The sequence below is a fragment of the Pseudopodoces humilis genome, chromosome 17 (assembly GCF_049639895.1).
Source record: "Pseudopodoces humilis isolate 2021_Gansu_Grassland_sample_001 chromosome 17, ASM4963989v1, whole genome shotgun sequence".
NCBI lineage: Eukaryota > Metazoa > Chordata > Aves > Passeriformes > Paridae > Pseudopodoces > Pseudopodoces humilis.
In genome coordinates, this window is record NC_142216.1 from 17,033,281 (window position 1) to 17,043,297 (window position 10,017).

The window sequence follows — 10,017 nt, forward strand, 5'->3', positions numbered from 1 at the left end:
CATAGCTCCGGTCCCAAAGCCCTGCAAACCACTCCTACCGCTCCCAGCAGCAGTAAAAAGGGCTGTGGGAACAGGTGCACCTGGAAAAACGCCTCTGAGGGTTGAAACTGATACTTCCTCAGGCCCAGAAGAGAAACAGGACCTGAAATCAAACCAAGGAGTTCAGAATTCCACAGCGTTCCCATCCTGAACCCAAACCCAGCACTGAGGCAGTGCCTGGGAAGAAGGGATCCCTCTCCCAGTCAAATCCAGAACAGAAGGAACACTCTGACAGCTCTAAGAGAGAATCTTTTATTTAACATCTATCCTAACTTATATATATCCTAACTTATCCTAACCTATCTTAATTTATTTACATCTATCCCAGAAGGGCTCTCCTATGACTGTGTATGCCCTACTGGGGTCTGAGGGCTGTCTCGGCTGAGCCTCCTGGAGACCCCACAACCTCCATGCTCTCCTGAGGACCGTCTGCCACCGAGCTCGGGCTGTCCCCGCCTGGCTCAGGCACGGCGTCCTGGGAGCCCTGGGGTGGCCACTGGTAGCTGCAGGACACTTGTGGCTCTGCCAGCTGCTCCTGGGAACGCTTCTCTGGCTCTAGCTGGGCTCCTGGTTTTGCTTCCTGCTTTCCCTGGCCAGCTCAATGCTCTGGGACGCATCAGGGCTGTCGATGTCCCTGGCAGGTTGCTGATCTTGAGAGGAGCAGGGAGAGCTGCCCAGGGCTCCCTCAGTGTCTCAGCCTGAAGGGCTTCCTTAGAGGCTGGGAGGGACTGAGGCCTCCGGGAGTGATGCCCTGGGAGGGAAGCAGGAACTCGGGGTGAAGCACGGGTCTCAGCAGGCCGACGTTCTTGAAGGGCTGGGGTCTCTCCTGAGAAGTGGACTCTCTGGGAGGCTGCCCTGAGGAACACAGCGTCTCAGCACTGGCGAGATCCTCAGAGGCAGGGAGGCAGTCAGCAGCAGCAGCAGGGGTCTGGCAGGCTTGGAGGTCCTTGGAGGCAGTAGATGCTGCTGGAACATTGCATCTCTGCCTGCCTGAGCTTCTCGGAGGTGTGGTCAGTCTCCGACGGAATCTCCTGAGACGGCTGGAGGCCGCCCCAGGAATGGCCATTCTGGGTGGGAACAGCCTCTTGGAGGGCCGGCGGCGCCGGGAGCAGCGGGTCGAGGCACAGCAGGACAGGTGGCCACGCTTGTCCAGCCGCTTCAGCTGTGCCCACAGCGCCCGCCACAGCTGGGAACACATCCGCGCCGATGTCCCACGCAGAGGCCGGAGCAGCGGCAGCAGCCCCTGCAGCCGCTTGGCCATGCTCACGCAGGGCCTGCAGCCGCAGGATTCCTTCGGGGAAGCAGCCGGAGCATCCGGACGCTCCCCAGGGGTCGCACCAGGCCTGGAGGCCCTGGCAGCCACACGGGCTCCCGGGCTCCTCTGTGGGCCCCTGGCCCGCAGCCCGGGGCGCTTGCGCAGCTTCCGAGTGCTGGTTTGCTGCCGCCATCCTGCCCAGGGCCCGATGGCCCAGCAGACAGCCACGATGGCCAGCAGCAGGGCAAGTGCAGCCAGCAGGACACTGACGTCGCTCATGGCTCCGGCATGTGCCATCGCAACTGCACTGGTGCCTGTGGGGCCCCCCGGCTTTTATAGGGGTAGCCCAGGGACGTCACAATGCTGGGGCCACCGCACCCGGAGACATCACGATGATGAGATCACACCCTTTGTGCCGTCACAGCCTGACCCAGGGGCAGCAGGCCCGGCTCAGCCCTAAGGGCGCTCATGGCCCAGAAAGGCCTGGAAGTGAAAATGGAAGCTCAGCCCATGGAACTGATGCCTTGCCAGGAGCAAGAGACACATCAGGAAGAGCCCAGGTGCCACCAGTGCCCAGCCCATGGCTCCCCAGATGCTGTGGCAGTGCCAGCTGGGAACAGTCTCTGCTCTGTGCCTGAGGAGATCCTGCAGACACAAAGTGACCTGGAGTTCCCCATGTCCGTGGAACTCTCCTGACCTGGCTGCCAGCTCCAGCTCTTTATCCTATCACCACTGTTCCTGATACAAAATTGCCTCTTCAGCCCCTTGGAGCTGCTTTCAGACTCTGCAAGGCACTAGGAGGTCTCCCCACAACCTTCTCCAGGCTGAGCAGATCCAACTGTCTCAGCCTGTGTCCACAGCAGAGCTACTCCCCTTAGCAAGGTGGTGGCTTCCTCTGGACTTGCTCCAGCAGTTCCATGTGCTGATGTTGGGCACAGCAGAACTCCAGTCCCTGCTCCAGGTGCAGCCCTGCCTGGGCAGGTTCATTCCGCAGGGTCAGGATCCATGTCCGGCCGGTCAGTCCTGGCTGCTGGAACTGAGCAGGACTTGTGCTCCCCATGGCTCACAAAGCCTGACCTCATCCCTCGGGCATCTCTGCTGATGTAAAGCCGAGTCTCGCATGGGCAGGCTCCGGACTGGCAAGAGGGTGCCTGTGCCAGCCTCTCCTGTCGCCAGGCAGGGGCAGCAGCCGGCCGTGCTAGTGCTGCTTCCAGCCTGCTCCGAGTCACAGGCCGGGAGAGTGACAGCTTCATTCCTGGCCCCAGCAGCTCCCAGCGCTTGGCAAGGCAGCGCTGACAAGGCAAACACCCTGGGAAGTGGCTCTGGGAGCTCTGCTGTCCTTCCCCTCCCAGACACCAGGGCTGGTGTCCCCTCACAGCCCCTGCCTGCGACGGGAGCAGCTCACGCAGCTGCCCATGGAGCAGCAGGCAAATGTTTCAGCAGTCCAGACAGGGAATAAAAAGAGGAGTCAAAGGAAATTCTGCTCTGAAGCTCACAAAATCCCCCTGTCCTGCTTCTGTGTGAGATGGGGCCTGCAGCGGGCCTGGGCACAACGTGTTGGGCTCTGCTGACTCAGGGTGTCCGTGCACAAAGTGTGTCCATGTTCCCAGGCCCTCTGAGCCCCCAGCAAAGGCCAGCACACACCTTCAGCCTCCACTCCTCAAGTGCAACAAGTTCTTCTGCTCTCTCTGGGCTTCAGGCTGCCCTCGGGTGCTGCTTTCAGCTGCCCCACTTGCAGTGTGCTGTGGCCCTCCCGTGTGCCCCTCTTCCCACACACCCTGATCCCTCAGGAGGGGCCTGCCTTGTGCCCCCTCTGCTCCCCAAACCGTGCTCCACAGCCAGAGCCCTTGGTGGCAGTGGGGTCACAGCCCAGCAGCCCTGCAAGGGCCCCAGAGCTGCCTTTAAGTGACCCAGAGGAGGCTCTGCCGTGGGCAGGATCAGCTCCTGAGCCTGCACTTCCCTGCCCTTGAGCCTTCCTGGGGGAAGGAGAAATCTGGCAGGGAGTGGCCTGCAGGGTGGGGCGATGGAATTTCTCTTGGACAATTCACAGCAAGGATCAGGCAGGCCCTGCCTGCAGCATGGCACAGGCAAGGGGGCACAGGCACAGGGACACAGACACAGGGACACAGGCAAGGGGACACAGGCACAGGGACACAGGCACGGGGACACAGGCATGGGGACACAGGCACGGGGACACAGGCACGGCCCTGTGGCTTCCCAAGGAATTTCGTCCCCGTGCAGTGCTGTCAGACACGAGGCTGCTTTGAAGCACTGCAGAGGCTGCTCTTGCAGCGGGGCAGCCCTGGGCAGGTGCAAAGGCAGAGCTGCACATGGATGTCCCAGCCCTGCTCCCACAGGGATCAGCAGCAGAGCGTCTGGAGGAGCAGAGTGGGGCTGTGACTCCATCCCTACAAAGCCTCCAACCACTTGGGTGCATTTGTCAGCCCCGCAGGCATCTCTCAGGAGGATGTCAGTGGAAATGACAAAAATGCAAGGAGTTACCCCCAGTTTTCCATGTAGACAGCACATCAGAGGCATCTGGCAGTGCTAAGGCAGGCCAGGGCTGCCAGCATTGCTTCAAGGCCTATGGGGAGCTCCACACGAACTCCTCCACGTTCCTTGTTCCCCAGGGATTTGAGGGCAGCTCCTGCTCTCCGGCCCCAGATGCCGTGAAGTTACCCTGAGTGATGCCAGCCTGGCTTCAGGTGACTGGGTGTGAAATGGCTCATGGAGGCATCTGCCAAAACAGCCAAACTTCAGCTGCTTTCCTGCTCCTGGTGTGGAAGGAGATGGGAAGAGCATGATGGCTCAAACACAGCACGACATCAGGCTGCACCCTGAGTCAGGCTGAGTCACACCACCCCACACACTCTGTGCAGGAGGAGAGAGCAGCCCTGGGATCCAGGGTTATCCTGCAGGCTTCCTGGGGGCTGCCTGGGGGAGAGGGGCCGCAAAGGACATGAGCAGTGGGAAGGGGCAGAGGGCAGAAATAAACCCATTGCAGGGGTGGGAGGGATGGAGGTGTTTGACTCCGGTATGTAATTGCTCCAGTGGTGCAGTGAAGGATCAGTCAGATGCTTGGCTAAATAATCATCTCCGGGGAACCACAGCAGGAGCACAAGGACTTGGGGTGGGCCTTCAGCACAGAGCTGGTCACCCCACAGCATCCTTCCAGGCTTCCCTGGTTTCATCCCCATGATCCCAGCGGGGCTGGCAACAAGCATCGGCCTGGAGAGCATCACAACATAAATCAGAAAGCAACCCTGAGGCAGCAAGGCAGCAAGAAGGCAGCTGGGAGGCTGCCTGTGCCTGCCAGCACTCACCAGCCCTTCCTATAGGGCAAGTGACAGAGCCCTGTCACTCAGCGAGGATGCAGGAGACCGGCGGGAGCACAAACCACATCTCACCCCTCCCCAACTGCAGCTGCCTTAGCAAGGACCCGAGGTGCCTCCAGGAGCCATAATAATGAGGACAATTAGTGCAGTACAAACGAAAATTTCCAAGTGCTGCACTCTGTTTTTACCCTGACCTGAAGCAGCTGAGGTACAAAGCCAGTGGTTTTGGGAAGGCTCTAAAGGCTGGTCCCAGCGCTGCTGAGGGGACAGGCCGGCGTGAAGGTCACCAAGCTGTGACAGGAGGCTGTCAGGCCCAGCCTCGCAGGCAGGGAAGGTCCTGGGGACCCCTCTGCTGAAGGGCTGTGCACTGGCACCAGTCTTCCTTTGCTCCTTGCTGGCCTGGGCTGGATGCACTTTCCCTGGCCCATGGAGGGGTTTTCCAGCCCAGCCCAGCCCAGCCCAGCCCAGCCCAGCCCAGCCCAGCCCAACCCAGCCCAGCCCTCCGCTCTGGCCGGGAGTCTTGGAGCAGGCTCATCCATTCTCCCACGTACCCTGCAGCACCCCAGCACAAGCCCCAAACACGGCCCTGTTCCTGCTTCCCAAACTTTTCCCTTATCAAGTGGCTCTGGAAGGATGCCATGCCTCTGCTTCACACATCTGTCCCTCCCTGCTGGCCCTCCTGTCCTCCCCACTCTGGTATTTGCAGAATCACCAAATTCACAGCCTTGGGAGTTCTGAGTGCTCCGTGCTCTCTCCTCCAGGCCATCACAAGGGTGTGCCACTGTGTTCCCACAGCCTCCCCTCTGAGCCAGCTCCTCATTGCTGAGACAGCTGCCCATTCCTGCTGTCCTCTCACCTGTGCTGGTTTCAGCTGCTCTCTGAGGTTCTGCCACCAGCAAGAACCAGCACTTTCCATCCCCAGCGCTGCTCAGAGGATGCAAAACTCCCCAGCCAGCTTCTTTGTCTTTGGAGGAGGAGCACAGCTTTTTGTTCTGGAAACAATAGGAACCACTCCATTGATCCATACCTGCACTTCCTTTTGTTATTCTTCAGTACCTGCCCTTCCCTTTGGAAACGTTGGAGCCAGAAGCCTCATCAGCTGCTCTGTGCAAACACACTTTGCTTTGTACGGGCTGTCTGAACACAGAGCCAGGAGAGAGAGGCCACGAGCTCCTGTTGGATCAGCTGTTGCCAACACACGTGGCCCAGGTAGAGCCTGTGATTTCTTTAATAGGTACAGTTACAATAATTTCATTTTGGAATCAGCCTCGTGAGACAGGTATGAACAAAAGGGTAACATCTGGAGGAGAAGAATTCCTGATTTGTGCTCAGACAGAAGAAATTCTCCTCTGCTACCTTGGCAATGACACAATGAAGGAGGAAAACAAAATCATTCACATTCCAACTCCCTTCTCTCCAGTAGCACCAACATATATTTTGAAGAGCCTCAGTGCAGGTTTTTATGGCAGAAAATAAACAATGAATTGTGTCCCCCCCAAACAGAGGCAAGAATAACATCCTGACTGCCTCCAGCCTCAGCTGCTCACCTCCTGCAGAGCTTTCTGGCTTGACCAAGCCACAGCACAAACACTTTTGACACTAGCCAACCCCTTCATTGCTGAAGGAGAACACATCCAAGACCTCCACATCTTGAATTCCAGGAGCTCCTGCAGTCCCTGTTTAGCTGGGGGCAGGGGGTGCTTGGCTGGACCGGGATTGCTGGAATCTCCCTTCCCCAAGGCAGTTCCCTGCACTGCCAAAGGCAGCCCAGGGTCAGCACAAGCAGCCAGAGCAGGCTTGGAGGCAGCTTGTAATTGATTTAAATAGTGCTGCAGCCAGTTACAGACCCAAAGGCCCCACACAGGTTTTTATCCTGCAGGAGAAGCCAAAGCCCCTGTGTGTCATTAGCAAGAGGGGTGGCTCAGGAGCTGTGTCTGAACTGCTGGCCCCAGGTCTCCCCCTTCCCTCAGCAGGAGCTGGCTCTGTGGGGAAGGAGCTGCCTGGCAGGGTCACACCCCCACGTGAGGCTGCCCTGCTGGGTGACACCTGACAGCCCTGCTGGGTGACACCTGACAGCCCTGCTGGGTGACACCTGATGCCCTGCTGGGTGACACCTGACAGCCCTGCTGGGTGACACCTGATGGCCCTGCTGGGTGACACCTGATGGCTCTCCTGCACCCCTTGTCCTGCCTGTGACACCCAGCCAGGTCCAGGAGCAGCCTGGGGTTGCTGGGGCACCTTGGCCGCAAGCAGGGATGTCTCTCTGGGGACCCAGCCCCTCCATGAGCCCCATGAGCCTGGGGACAGCACAGACACCTCTGGCCAGCCTGTGGGAGCCCCACTCAAGCCAGCCAAAGAGGAGGTGTCCTCTGGTGCCCTGGGCATGCAGTGGAAGCCCTGGGCTGGGATTTTTCCTGCTCTCAGCTCTCTAGAGAGCTCCAAGGCCCCCTGAGACCCACCCCACCACCACCACTGCCCATCTGACTGCACCAGCATCTGCTGTCTGGGTGTATTGTTAAAGCAAATGAAGGAACAAGGAATACAGAAACCACGATTCACTCAAACTCATGCAGTAGATTGGGGTGAATTCTGCCCTGGGGAGTTTTCTCCTTGGATCATGTCACTCATTTTTCAGTCCATCAGCCCTGTGAGTTTTGCAGCCTTTCAAACTCTCCCCTGACCCGCAGCGAGGGAATCCAGCTGTACCCAGGGCTCACGTGGATGCTTCACTCCTTGCTGGGGGCCATGAGCTCCATCCCTAACCTGAGCCACAGTCTGGCCTCTTCCAGACCAAAACTCTGCACTCCTCGAAGCCAGGAACCTGTGTCCTTGAGTGAGGAGGATCAGGAAAGGACAAGGTGGGGAAAAATACGAGCGGTGAGCTCAGCACCAAGTGTGTGATTTCCACAGAGGCCCCTCAGATGCTTCCAGTCCTGGTGTTTTTTGGAGGGAGGGCATCGTTTTGAGTATTGATTCAAATGACCTCTACCATTAATCTTCACAAGGGATTTTTTTTTTTTATTCCTCCAAGAGAACAGGCAATTTTAGCCACAGCATCATCCTGGGGGGAGGGAGAGGGACGTGGACAGCTTTGAAGGCACCCAGCTCAAAGCCCGAGTTATTCTCCCTGCTTTTCCCTCACCACCTCAGCAGCAAGAACACATAAATTGTGTGTCATAGCTGCCTTTTCATCTGTCCCAGGAGTTATAGACTGCACACATAAGACAATTCGTGTTCCTCTGCATAATGAGGTGAGTTTTATAAATCATAAATCTTCACTTAATATGCAGGTGGTGTTTGCTGCCAGGTTTAGGAAAACTGATGTAGTTGCCAAGTTCATGAATGTCATAAATCATTCATGCTAAGGTAGTCTGCAATTGCTCAGTCCTTTGAGACAGACCAATTTCAAGGTGGTTGTTTAACACACAAACACGATCTTCATTGATTGTTTATACAAATATATATTTTCATTAAGTTTTTGCCGCTCCATTTTTTTTCTCTTCTTTAGGTGCCAAGAGCGATGCCCCAAAGTGTCCCTGCTAGTGGCTTCTCTCCAGTTTCAAAATTCCATCAGAAATCCATTACCAAATGCATAAAAATCCATGGATTTGTAATAAAACGAGCATCCTAAAGCTCAGAAAACAGCCTGGATGTCTCCATAAATCCCAATGCATGTGATTAAAGAAAACAGAGTGCGAGAGCGTGCCTCAGTTCGTCACAGGGTCATTTTGGACATTCAGTATTTTCTGCAAAATTGACATTAATTAAAGGTTTGCTGATCCCAGCAAGGTTTTCATCGCTGCTCCAACTGTAGCTGCTGTGTGCACAGGAGCAGGTAATGCACTTCCCATGGGGAATACCCTGTGTGCTTCTGGATTTAGCTGAGCCTACACACCCCGGAGCTCGCTGGGTGCTCTGCAGTCCCCTGGGATGTGCAGGATTCCGTGGGAAGTCTTGTGGGAAAGCAGCTTTCCTGGGAGATCTGCAATTTTTAGTGGGGTGGAAAATTAGAGCTGTGTAAATCCTGCAGGTACCTGGGAAGAGCCTTCTCCCAGTGCCAGTCCTGAGGGGCTGAGCATGGATGGAGCTGCCCAGGGCTGGGGGGGAGTCACCAAGCTCAGCCCTGATGAGAGAGGCGGCTCCTGGCCTCACATCTCCCAGCCCCAAATGTCCCCAGGAGCTCTCAGCTCGTGGCCTTTGTGCCTCATCTTCCCCTCCCACCTCCTCCTGGGCTTTGCACTTTGCTTTCTGGTTTCCTATTATTACCACATTATTTCTAGGCTGGTCTAACAAGGCAGAAGCTCTGCCCTATCTTGCGGTGCTCAGGGTCATCCAGGGTGCTCAGGGTCATCACCTGCCCTGCAGAAGAAGCAGGACTCGGGTTATCAGAGCCTTTCACTTCCCACTTGATTTACATCTTGGACACACCCAAAAAACCGAGGCACAGTACTACTGGACAGAGTAGTGGATCAAAAAATGCTCAGGCTCAGACTCACCCAGCACTTGAGAGGGTCTGATATTGAACTCCACATTAATTTTGAGTGGATCTGAGAAAACTGCGTAGGTGGGAAAAGGCAGAGAATTTTGACTTCTTTTCTGTCTTCTATCATCCTTTTCCAGCATAATTAACTCATCACAAATAATTCAGGCACTGAGTTATTTCTCTTCATTTTCCCTGTGATCAGGCAAGTGCTGAAATTCCTCGAGTTTATTCCTTGTTTCAATCTACTCACTGAATCATTGTTGCTGATAACTCCCCAAAGGGAGGAGGAGGCTGCTCCTCAGCATCTCACCGTGTGTGCCAGCCAGAGCTGGAGATTTGGGCCAGACTGGTTAATTCTGATCAGATCTGGAGTTTGCTCCTTTGATTTGTTGAGCATGAAACCTAGAAAAGACTTTTAGGGGAAAAGATGATTTAAAATTTGACTTGCCACTAACGTGGCATTGGATTGGCTCCCAGCCTGCCCTGAGATTTCTGTGATTTCTGTGTTGCTCTTCCCAATTCTCCTCTGATTTTGTGGTTCTCAGATTGGTGTAACATCCTGATTTTCTTGCCCTCCTGCCTGCAGAGCACTTCTCCAGGATATGATTGAGAACTCAGCCCTGGGCACCAGCATAGCCAAAGGGAACATCCCCCTCCATTCCAGCAGCTCCAGGGTTTCCACCTCCTTGTTGTGAGGTGCCCTTCAGAGAAGCATCATTTTCACTGGAGTGGCAGCTGATGCTTCCCACTAATTCAGAGCTGAGATAAAACCTCGGGGAAACTCTGGAGCTGCAGGACCTTCACAGCCATAACTCTTCCCTCTGGGAGTATTTATGTTCTCGAGACTGATTAAGCTGGGCCTGAGCCATACCTCACACTCCTTGAGGGGCTCTCCTCCTGCAGAG